Genomic DNA, 13,249 nt, shown 5'->3' with positions numbered 1-13,249 from the left:
TTTGAGTGTTTTCGAATTAATACTGGAATAATTATTTATTATTTGGGGGGGGGGGGGGGGAATAAGGCAGAATTGAATTTTGCTTGCAATGAAATTGATGAGGTTATTTGAACCCCCATGGAAGAATGGTTTGAAGATCAGAAATGACGTTACTGGAGGGGTTGATGCTCTGTAAGTTGAGGTGCATTGTGTAATGAAACAGAGGAACGCAATGTGCTGTCTGCAAAACTGTGTTTTTGATTGGTGGTCAACTGAAGTAGGTCGTTGATATACAGAAGGAAGAAGGTTGGTGAGAAAAAAAACCTTGTGAAATCACAGTATTAGTTGAATAGTGAGGATAAGGAACCATCCACTATTGCATATAGCATGCATCCAGTTAGAAAGCTGACAATCCAAATGCAGAAGTCATGGGACAGACCAAATGATGGAAGTTTGCTTAATAGGCCTGTGTACCAGATCTAGTCAAAGCTTTAATATTGATATCCATGGTATTTGTTCAGAGATGGGTGACTTGAGTAGGTCACCCATTGATCGGTAGTGGCAGAATCCATACTGCTGATGATTTATTAGTTGGATGCTTCAAGGTAACACAGGAGTTATTATTATTACTATTATTATTATTACTACTACCCCAAGACCTTATTGAGTAAAAAAGACTCATCTGGGAGGTCCTTTTATCACACACACATCTCATCATGCCGTGTCTTATACACACTCAAACTCCTTGCAGACACCACACTCTCAGGCAAGGCATTCCATTCATTCACAACTCTGCACGAAAAAAACCTGCCTCTCACTCCCCTACTCACATCCTCTTTATACAGTTCCCATGGATGACCTTTGGTTCTCCCCTGATCTCCCACTATTTTCTGTAGAACTTCTCCACCATTGATCTTATAATAACCCCTTACCAACTTGTAGGTCTCTATCATATCTCCCCTCTTCCTCCTCTCCACCAGACTCTGCAAATTACATTTTCTCAATCTTTCTTCATACTCAACCTTCCAGAGGTAAGAAACTACCTTAGTAAGTTGCCTTTGCTTTGGACCCTTTCCAACATCTCTTCATCCTTCTGAAAACCAGGTGACCAAATCTGGGCCCAATAGTCCATGTGTGGCCTAATCAAAGCCTTATACAACGGAACAAGAATCTCCCTACTTCTACACGTCAGTGTCCTCCGCATCATTCCCAGAAGCCTTTGTGTTGTCTTCACAATTTTGGCTATGTGTCCCCTAAATTTTAGATCCTTATCCACTATCACTGCCAGATCTCTTATTTCCTCTACCTCCAACAATATATTCTCACCAAGCATAAATTCTGCATCCCATCTTTGTTTTCCAAATTTTAAAACCTTACATTTTGCAACATTGAACCCATATCCTCATTTCCGTGCCCAGTCACTCAATTTATTCAAGTCTTCTTGCAAGGCCACAACATCTTCACTACTCTTTATGGTTCATCCCAACTTTGCATCATCTGCAAACAACTGAATATCTCCATCCAAATCTTCGCCAATATCGTTAATATACAAGTTAAATAGTAATGGCCCTAAAACAGACCCCTGAGACACTTCACTAGTGACTTTCCTTTTCTTGGATATCACACCCCCATACACAACTTGTTGATACCTATCAGATAGCCAGTCTCCAATCCAATGCACTAATCTAATATCCAACCCCATCTGCTCTAGTTTGACTGTCAACTTATCATGAGGTACTCTATCAAAAGCTTTTGCAAAAGTATATTACTGTGTATCCTTCTCTTCTGTCCAAGGAAGCAGTCACTTTATTGTAATAAGTAAGTAGATTACTAAAACATGACCTCCCTTTAGCAAATCCATGCTGTCCATCAAAGATTATACCATTGTTGTCTACCCAACTCTGGATCGTAGTTCTCACAAGCTTCTCCAACAACTTAACCACAACACCTGACACACAGATAGGCCTATAGTTTAATGCTTGAGTTCGATCACCTCCTTTATGAAGTGGCACAATCTTGCCCTCCTTCCACTCCTTAGGAACTTGACCAAGTGCAAGACTCGTATTAAAAAAATATGTCAAGGCAGGTGTCAACTCTCTGGCACACTCCTTCAGAATACGTGGTGATATATTATCAAGTCCCACAGCCTTATTTACATCTAGTTTACTCAACTCCCCGAACACCTCGAGTTGAGTATTGATGATTCTCTTCATTAGTTTAGAGATGACCGAGACAAGAGAGTGTGGGCAATAGTTTGATGGTAGTGATTTGGGACCCTTCTTGGGAATAATAAATTTAGTTTAATCCTTTATCCAAGTGTATGCAAACAAAGTTTGCGCCTGAAAGTATCTTCAGTACTGTGGTAATGTGGTACAACACCGGGCAACTCCTTGCAAAGGTGGAGCATTCTACCAACACTCCTATCTCAGTATCTCCTATAATGCAAAACACATCTCCTTGCGGATATGTATAATGTTATGCATTAAGGGAAGGGCCACTACCCAGACTAGTTTCGACCTTTATTGAGGTCTCTTCAGTGGGAGCCAGGCCAAAGTGGAGATACCAGGCAGAAGCATTAGCAAGGTCATCTCCTCCTATAGGAGCTGCCTGATGTGTTTTGCATTATGGAAGATACTGAGATAGGAGTGTTGGTAGCTTGCTCCACCTTTGCAAGGAGTTGCTCGGTGTTGTACCACTTTACCCCAGTCCTGAAGATACTTTCAGGCACAAACTTTGTTTGCACACACTTGGATAAAGGATTAAATTAAATTTATTTTAATTAAACTAAATTTGATTAAACTAAATTTATTTAGTCTGACCAAGTGAAAAATAAACTTTCAACTTCTTGGGAATGGGTAGAACATAGGCTAATTTCCAGGCTGTAGGCTAGAATGGAGTTAAGAGAGCATAAATAGGTGCCATAAGACAGGAGTTAATTTTGGTGTACAAATCTTCAGGACAATTGGAGGAATGCTATCAGAATCAGGAGACTTTGTAGTGTCTAAATTGGACAATATTCCTTAAATCTCTTTCTGGCGAAAAGGGGAGAAGCATTGAATATTGTGTATTCGGAATGATTGGGAGATATTTACCATGATCCATTATGCATACATTGGAGGCAAAGTGTGAAACCAGAAGGCTGGCTTTTTCTGTGGGCAGTGATGCAATAGAGCCATCTTGGTGTGACGGGGTGGAAGGTGTTGGTCAGATATTAGAACCGATTGCTTTTTCTAGAGATCAAATGGCTGGTTGCTATTTGGGCAAGATGTAAGTTTCCTTCTTTTTTTCTCTTTCAGAGTCTGTTTTGAAAGCATTGATAGTTTTCCTGCAGCTGTTTCAGGGTTTAGCTATGAGAAAAGGAAGTTGGAGTTCTTGATGAAGGTCAGTTGTGATATACTCAATTTTTTGCTTGTACATCTTGGCACACTTTATGGAGAACCAAGGAAATCAACAACATTCTCAATGTACTTGGAAGGGTAACTAGTGAGGAAGAGATTTAAGGGGATGGTGTTTGGAGAGTGGTTAGGGTTATCTGGTATTTTGTGTAGAACCCATACTATTTTAGACAATAATGTAGTGTGTTAGCATTACGGAAATAAATACCATAAATAGAATAAAAGTACAAAATGAATAGAACAGAATAAAAGTACAAAATAAATAGAACAGAATAAAATAATTACATGACTGCAAGTCCTTGGACATCATGAAGGAAGTCCAAGGACTCATTGCACAAGGATACTCTACACCACACCTATGACCATCTGTGCTACATAATCCACTATTAGCCATGTACTGCTCACTAATACAGAGTGTCATCTGCCATCTGCTTATTAATAGTAATTTTGTCTGTTAATTTCATGTGTTCTCTGGCCAGTTTGCCTGTATGTGGGATGAAAAATCAGTTTCCTGGAGAAAAATCCTTACTTCCTCTGTATGATATTGTTATCTCACGTTCAATTGAAAAAGACCATATGAAGAATAGAATCAAACTTAGGTTTTGTCTTAGCTAAATGGTGCATTTTTCTGTCATTCTTCCAGCTGTACTACAGAGGTGCTAAATTTTGAAATTTGGGATCCATAGATGTGAAGCTGCATAATTTCTTGATAGAAATGTACTGGAGGAAGGGGAGGAAACAAAAAATCATGGACTGGTAGAGTCAGGCCCGGCTGGTGGCGTGTGCGAAGTGTGCAATATACACAGGCACCGCAGAAGAAAAGGCGCATAAAAGATGTCAAAAAATATGAGATAAGAGTTTAAACGAACAACAAATGGTACAGAATGGTATATATAATTATGAATGTACATCGTCTTCCATTCGGGCCCCTTCAGATCTTCCCAGAAACAAACAAATAAATTCTGAAATTGTATCCTGGACCTGATTATATCGCTGTAATTTTTGATTAAAATTTATGAAAATATACCTAAAATAGTTCTTTATTTTTTGATGTGTCATAAATCAACTTATGATTAATTGTTGATGTCCGTGTAAGGGCTGTATCCTAATTTTAATCGGATCGAATGCATGTGGTCCGGCCCTAAAAGTCAGCTTACTACTGATGACTCATTCTTCTCGACATTCGAGCCTGTTATATTAGCAGGCTGTTAGGGCAGCGTCAGCGACACAAAATAATCGGCGAACTCTCGAGTCCAATGCGAAACATTCTTGTAAAATTCTCTTATCTATTTTCGTTGAATCTTCAAAATTAATTTATTTATTAATGCAAAATTAATGTAAAGAATATTTGAATAAATCTCTTAACTTTATATTACTATTTTATATTATTTTGAAAATTTATATAACTTGAAAATGTTTGTATAAGCAGGACTAATCATTTGTTTTTCATTTCCTGTTCGTTTTATTCACACTTCATTCAAAAAGAAATTTTTTGGAAAGGCCGCCAAACATTAATCGCACACACAAGAAAAATACTATGCGCCTGTCCTGGTTAAAGTAATAGTCATTTTGGATAGGGTACAGAGGTGGATAAGAAAAATGATGTCAGTACAGAAGATTGGTTATGAAGGTACACTAAGAGTAATGTAGTTTGCAAAGTCTAGTGAATAGAGGAAGAAGGATTATAGATTGAGACATTTAAGCTGTTAAGAGGTATTTATTGGATTGATACTTGGAAGATTTTTTATGCAGTAGAACAAAAGGAAATGATCAAGGACAAGAGACTATCATTGGTAGTTGTGAATGTTAGGAGCATGGAATGCATTTTCTGGAGGGTGGTAAGAGTATACAGACAGTGAATGAATTTAAGGAGTAGCTGCCCTCCTACAGTGAGTTTATGGCTCCTTGGAGATCCTGAATAATAATAATAATAATAATAATAATAATAATGTTGAGCATTAAGGAAATGGAAACAGGACTTAAGGTTATAGTTTACTATCTTATTATTCAGGTGGTGTGTTCCGAATCCAAAAGCAGTAGAAAACACTAGAAATAGAAAGGAAGACATCATGTCCTTCTCTGAGTTTGAATGGATTCAAAGTGAATGAAGTGAATTAAACAGTCTACTGAGAAAGATAAATTTAGGTCTTCCAAATGTCTACAATGAAAACTAATTGTTTTGCTTTTAGAAAAGGTCAATTCTAATCACACTTTAATGCAAAATCCTTTATCCCAGTGATGGCTTAGATAAATAAGTCAAAATTCTTGCTGAATACTCAATAAAGTAACTAATAATTTTCTCATATAAAAACATAATTTTCATTTAAATAAGACCTTATCCATTCTTAATTCTAATGTATCAACATTTGCATATTTCACTAGAAACCAACAAGAGAATCATGTGGTTGTACAACCAGTTTAATAATAATTATGTTTCACATTAAGGTCTCTACTGTATGTGAAGTTTGAGTCCATTTTTTATTACATGCAGACAGACTTTGATATATATATATATATATTCTTGTCTGCGTGGTTAGCCTAGTGGCTGTGCGCTTCGCAACCATATGCCTGTGGAAGAAGTGTCCAGTGCCCGTCGGTGACGTGAAGAGCTGAAGGATCTTACTCAGCCATGGCCAAGTTAGCCGGTCTTGGGTGTGGACAGTAGGGTTTTTCCCCCAGTTTATCCTGAGGTTTTTTATCCTGCAAAGCAGGCAAACCGGCCTTGAGAACTCAACACTACGGACTTAGGATACACCAGGGCATAGGGCTGACCACCTTATCCTGTGAACAGTTTGAGATCCAATATTAATTGGATCTCAAACCTTTTACCTCACAAGGTAAAAGAGGGAAAAGGAAAATGAGATGAGATATATATTCTTCCTGGTCTGGCTGCCACTGATGAGAACCTCAATAAAGGTCGAAACCGGTTTGGGTAGTGGCCTTTCCCATTATGCATAGCATTATACACATCCGAAAGGGTATGTGCTTTGCATTATTGGATACATACTAAGGCAGTATGTATCCAGTGATGTGAAGTCATTAGTCTCTATATACAAGTAGCTTAGTCATGAAGATACTTCATGCACAAAATATTGTTTTGCTTTACTAAAATAAAGAGCCAAAAGGCTTCAGTTGGGCGATGTAAAAATTATAATCTCTTCGACGTTTCAAGTTCCTTAGTATTGAAAGAGAGTTTTTGCTCTCTTAAGGTTTCTGCCTGGTCTCTGAAGAGAACCAGCCAGTTTGAAACAGCTGTCAGGCTAGTGAAACCTTATAAAAAAAATGGAACAATTTAGAAAGCGAATATATGGATGCCTGGGCAGTGTTAATGTTTTCTAAAGTGCTCTGTGCTACAGTGACTCGTAAATGCCAGCGAGTGTATTCCTGTAAGCTTTCTGGGTAAACTTATTTTTAAGAAACTTTCATACTTTCTACATTTGGTTTTGAAATAATGCTGAATCTAATATCCACTTGATTTTTATAATTGTTTTTCTTACTTCATCATCATCATCATGCATATCAAGGATTTAGGCCTAGCATGGCCTATTCCGGCCTTAGAAGTCATTGCTGAATCGTTTAAGAGGACGTCCTGGTTTTCTTTTTCCTAATGGCTTGCACTTTAAGGCTTGTTTTGGTAATCTTTCTGTTTTCATTCTTTGAACGTGTTCCATCCATTTATGTTTATATTTTTAAATTTTTTCTATTACTGGTTCTTGGTTTAATTCTTTCATAATTTCTTCATTTCTTTTGTGATCAAATAGGGTATACTTTGCAGTTTTTCTCATAAACTTCATTTCTGCTGTTGTTAATCTTTGTTTGTCTTTTTGTTTTATTGTCCAGATTTTGCTTCCATATATTAAGACTGGTAGGGCTAATGTATTGTATACTTTTAGTCTGGTTTGTTTTTGAACTGGGTTTGGTTTAAATATAGAGTTAATTACACCTGTTATTTTTAAATATTTTGCAATTTTTATGTTTATATTTTTTTCATTTTCATATGTGATTGTACATCCTAGGTAATTAAATGAATTCACCTGTTCTAAGATCTTGTTATCTAATACTATTTTAGTTCTTGCTGGATCTTGTCCTTTAAAGGCCATAGTTTCTGATTTTTCTGTTGATACTATCATATCATAATCTTTGGATATCTCATTTAGATCTAAAATAGCATTCTGTAGTTTATCTTCAGAATTTGTAATTATTATTTCGTCGTCGGCAAGGAGGAGAGTGTTTAAGTTTACTGTAGAAGAAAGTTTAATTCCTTGATGTAAATTTTTATTCCATTTTATTATTATTTCATTTAAGTAGATATTAAAAAGAGTTGCCGAGAGAGGTCATCCCTGTCGGACCCCCTTGGTTTATCTCTCTCGTATATGATAGCTCGTGATTTAATCTTATTTATATTTGATTATTTTCATATATACTTGTGATAGCTTTTAGGATATTATTTGGTATTTGTCTTTCTTTTAATATATTAAATAATATGTTTCTTTTAACTTTGTCAAATGCTTTTTCAAAGTCAATAAATGCAATATGTGTTTCTAAATTGTATTCTCTTCTTTTCTCTATTATTAATTTTAGGCAAAAGGTCGGGTCTATACATGATTGTCCTTTTCTAAATCCATTCTGTACTTCTAAAATAAAGTTTTTGGAATACTTCATTAGTTTGCTATTTAAGATTCTGCTATATATTTTGTAACAGGAATTTAATATACCGATACCTCTATAGTTTTTAGGGTCATCTCTGTTACCTTTTTTAAAGATAGGAATCACAATTGCTTTTTTCCATTCTGTTGGGGGTGATACCAGTTGAATAAATTTTATTTAAAAATAATAAGAATCTTTCTTTGAATCTAGTTCCTGCATATTTATATAGTTCTGAACCTAGTTTATCTTCTCCAGGTGATTTTTCATTTCTTGTTACTTTTTTTTTTTGATTATTTCTTTCATTGTATCATCCCAGATCTTCAGTTTTTTCCTTTTATTGAATTTTTTGGTCTTTCCTAAGCTTTCATTTGCTGCTGCATTTACTATCGTTTTTATATTAAGCCATTCTATTTCTGTTTCTTTATTATTATTATTATTATTATTATTATTATTATTATTATTATTATTCAGGCCTCCATGGAGTCAAAAGACTCATCGTGGGAGGTCCTTCCTGAGAACATAAAGTCTATCATACTACTCCTTAAACTCATTGACCGTTCTCTCCCTCACTACTCCATCAGGCAATGCATTCCACGACTCAACCACACTCCACGCAAAGAAACCACTCCTCACCCTCCTGCTCACAGTTTCCTTTCATAACTTCCAGGGATGGCCTCTTGTCATCACTCCTTCCCGCTGTTCAACCAAGTGAAAGAACTCCCCAGTGTCAACCCTGTAACCACCTCTCAACAGTTTAAAAGTCTCAATCATATCACCTCTGCTTCTTCTATCCACCAAACTCTGCAGTCCACATTTCCTCAGCCGATCCTCATAACTATCCTTGTACAGTCCTGAAACCATCTTTGTCACCATCTTTGTATCCTTTCCACAGTTAATTTATCCCCTTCAAATCCTGGGGACCAAATCTGAGAACAATAGTCCAAGTGTGGTCTGATCAGAGACTTATACAACGGAATGATAATCCCTCTTATCTCTGCAGATCAGTGTCCTTCTCATAATTGCAGCAATCTTCTGTGTTACCTTCACCACCTTTGCAATATGTCCACTAAACATCAGGTTTCTATCAATCATCAACCCCAGATCTCTTGTCTCCCCTACTTCCTCCAGTATAACTCCTCCCATAGAGTATGCAGCATCCCATCGATCTTTCCCAAACCTCAACACCTTACATTTTGCTGCATTAAACTGACACCCCCCATTCATTTGCCCATCTATCTAGCTTATTCAAATCCTCTTGCAGGGCTACCACATCTGCACTATTACTAATAATCCTTCCCAGCTTCCCATCATCCGCAAACAACTGAATATCCCCTTGCAATTCACTGGCAATGTCATTGATATAAAGGTTAAACAATATAGGTCCTAGTACTGAGCCCTGTGGGACCCCACTTGTAACCTTCTTTCTCCTTGAAACTGCTCCACCATACACAACTCTCTGATACCTATCAGACAGCCAATCCTGAATCCAGTTGACCAATCTGACATCCAGACACATGTGCTGCAACTTAAATATCAGCTTATCATGTGGCACCCTGTCAAATGCCTTTGCTAAGTCTAAGAAAATTGCAGTATATGCCTTTCCCTCATCTAATGTTCTTGTAACTTTATTATAAAAGTTGGGTCTCCGGCGATGAGTCTACTGACTCCATGGAGATACCCGAAATAATAATAATAAATAATAATAAAAGGCTAGCATATTGCTAAAACAAGAGCGCCCTTTCACAAATCCATGTTGACTCTCACAGATAACATTACCCTCATCTACTTTCTCCAAGATCTTAACAACTACTAATGACACACAGACTGGCCTATAATTAGACACTTTCTGTCTGTTTCCACCCTTATGCAATGGCACTATCTTACCTTCCTTCCATTCCCTGGGCACTTTTGCTGAAGCCAGACTTTCATTGAAAAGCCAGGTTAAAGGCACTGTCAGTTCCCTAGCACATTCTCTCAAAACTCGTGGTGAAATACCATCCAGTCCTAAAGCTTTACTGACATCCAGAGTACTCAGTATTTGAAACACACTCTCCTCCTGTACCTCTAAACCTTGATCCTGCCCTATCCCTCTAGCATTATAACTGACTCCTCCAGAATGAAATAGTCCTATAAAGTGTTCATTGAACAATTCCACTATGTCCTCTGCAACAGTCACTCTATTCCCATTTTTATCCCACAATATCATTCTTCCACAGTCATTTCTCCTCCTACTGGACACATGTCTAAAAAATTCCCTAGGATTTTCTTTGTATCTTAGGGCTAATCTCCTCTCATATTCCAGTTTCGTCTTCCTTACCATAATAGTCACTCTTCTGGCCTGTGTCTTATACTCTTCATGCATCTTCTCTTCTCCTGTCTCCTTATATCTCTTCCATAGCCTCTTTTTCGCATGCAATTCCTGTTTAATATTGTTTGCCATCCACTTTACTCCAAATTGCATCCTCTTCTTCACTCGTGGTATACAACTTACCATTGCTGATAACAAATATTCTTTCACAATTTCCCACGCACTAGTGATATCCCGGCCTTCCAATTCCTCCCTCCATGAAACTTCCTGAAGTTGACGTCTAAGACTATTATAATCACCTGCATTATAATTCCACATAAGTTCCCGTCTCTTTGATACTCCTGCATATCTATTCATTTTCCAAGTGAAAACCATATGGTCACTCTCTCCAACTGGTGGGAAAGATGTCATCTCAGTTATTATCAACTTTTCTAATGCTATAACCAATTCCAAAACTCTTGAACCTCTTGTTCCCTCTGTTACATGTTGCCTATGACATTTGTCCCTCAAGAATTCTAGAAATTCCATTCCCCTATTGCTACATGCATCTTCCTCTCTCCAATTTATACTACTGAAGTTAAAATCTCCCATAACAATCATTCTTCTTGCACTTGCCAAACTTAGCTGTCTAAACATCTCCTGGTCCCCATCCTCTGTGCTCCTGGGTCTGTAGCAACACCCCACTAAATATCCTGTCTTGCCTACCTCTACCTCACACCATACGCTCTCAAAATCATTTGTCTCACTTCCTTCCAAAGCCTCCACACTTAGAGGACATTGGTCATCACTTATCATAAGCAGTACCACACCACCACGCTTTCCCCTCCTATTCTGACGAAAATTGCTATACCCAGTGACTTCTATTCCTGTTATTATATCCCATTCTGTCAACCACGTCTCAGTGATCCCAATAATTTTTGGCTAGGCTGATGCTATCTGCGCCACCAATTCCTCTCCCTTATTCTGAATACTCCTGGCATTAGTATAAAGCATATAAATGCCATTGTTTCTATACCCAGCATTATCCCTTCTAGAATCCACTGGGCTCAGTGTTACCTGACATCATCTCCCTTCTCCCAAGTATCCATTCCCACAAGAGGCAACCCCTGCTATTATCCTCCCTGGGACACACTGACTCGTTCAGAACAGCAATCTCTCCTGATGCCTATGTCCTTCCTCATTCAAATGTAAGTGGTCTCTCGCATACAATTCCTCTCTTTCCTCAAATGCACTCCAAACATCCGCATATACCAGTCCTCTCTTGTCACACATTCTCGCTATTATACCATTCACTATCACCGCTCTTCTGCTCTTCTGTTATCATTCCATTGTATTGGTCTCTGATCAGACCACACTTGGAATATTGTTCTCAGATTTGGTCCCCAGGATTTGAAGGGGTTAAATTAACTGTGGAAAGGATACAAAGATTGATGACAAAGATGGTTTCAGGACTGTACAAGCATAGTTATGAGGATCGGCTGAGGGAATGTGGACTGCAGAGTTTGGTGGACAGAAGAAGGAGAGGTGACATGATCGAGACTTTTAAACTGTTGAGAGGTGGTTACAGGGTTGACCTGGGGAGTTCTTTTGCTTGGTTGAACAGCGGGAAGGAGTGACGACAAGAGGCCATCCCTGGAAGATACGAAAGGAAACTCTGAGCAAGATGGTAAGGAGTGGTGTCTTTGTGTGGAGAGTGGTTGAACCGTGGAATGCATTGCCTGATGGAGTGGTGGGAGCGAGAATGGTCAATTAGTTTAAGGAGTGGTATGATGACTTTGTGTTTCTCAGGGGGGGACCTCCCGTCGATGAGTCTTGACAGACTTTATGTTCTTAGGAAGGACCTCCCACGATGAGTCTTTTGATCCCATGGAGGCCTGAATAATAATAATAATAATAATAATAATAATATTGATTTCCATCCTCTTGCTGCCCAAGTTTATTTATGTATGTCTTTATGTTTATAGAAGGAATTCATTATTTTTAGGTTATTATAAACTACAAAGTCAATCAATTTTTTACCATTCCTGTTTAGAGTATGTTTTCCATGTATTCCTATATTATTATTAATTTTCGTGTTTCCAATTCTTGCATTTAAGTCTCATATCCTCATTAATTTCATATCCTCTGTGAATTCTAACATCTAGTGAAAATTTTGATGTCTTTTCATTTAGTATAAAGTAATCTAATATTGATTTCCATTCTCTTGCTGCCCAAGTATATTTATGTATGTTTTTATGTTTATAGAAGGAATTCATTATTTTTAGTTTATTATAAACTACAAAGTCAATCAATTTTTTACCATTCCTGTTTAGAGTATGTTCTCCATGTATTCCTATATTATTATTAATTTTCGTGTTTCCAATTCTTGCATTTAAGTCTCCTGCTAAAATTATGTAATCAATTTTATTTATTTTATTATATATGTTTTGTAGCTGATTATAAAAATCAATATTATCTTGTTCTCTTCCCTTTTCTGGTGCATATAAACCAATTATTGTTAAATAGCCTCTATTTTTATTCTAGCTTCTATTATTCTTTCATTCCATAATTTATAATGTTTTAAGTGTTTTGAAAGGGAGTTATGAATCCATATCATGACTCCTGCTTGTGCTCTTTGGTCTCTGTCAACTCCACTGTATATCACATTAAAATTTTCAGTTCTCATGGTTCCTTTTAATTTCTTTTTTGTTTCAGTGATTACTGCTATTTTAAAATTTCTTTCATTTAATAATTGGTCTAATTCTATTTCTTTATATGCTATTCCTCTTACATTCCAGTTTGCTATGTGTATTATATTTTGTTGTTTCCATTTTTGTTTTACCTTTTCCATTCCAGAGTCGTTTCCTGTAGATTCAATCCGATTATCTTTTTCTGTCAGCTTACAAGTAGAATTATGTTCTCCATGTTAGGGGGGGGGGGA

At 37.2% G+C, this 13,249-nt stretch overlaps 1 protein-coding gene across 4 annotated transcripts in view; it reads left to right on the top strand.

Annotated features, from left to right (window-relative positions):
- Window positions 1-13,249, top strand: part of LOC150099898 (uncharacterized) — a 127,163-nt gene that overhangs the window by 80,691 nt on the left and 33,223 nt on the right. The gene's annotated exons all lie outside the window — the stretch shown is intronic.

This window comes from Typopeltis vanoorti, chromosome 13 (assembly GCF_054136105.1).
Source record: "Typopeltis vanoorti isolate ZY-2024b chromosome 13, IOZ_Tvanoo_1.0, whole genome shotgun sequence".
NCBI lineage: Eukaryota > Metazoa > Arthropoda > Arachnida > Uropygi > Thelyphonidae > Typopeltis > Typopeltis vanoorti.
Note: the sequence above shows the minus strand (reverse complement) of the source record. Positions and strands in the feature narration are given on the sequence as shown.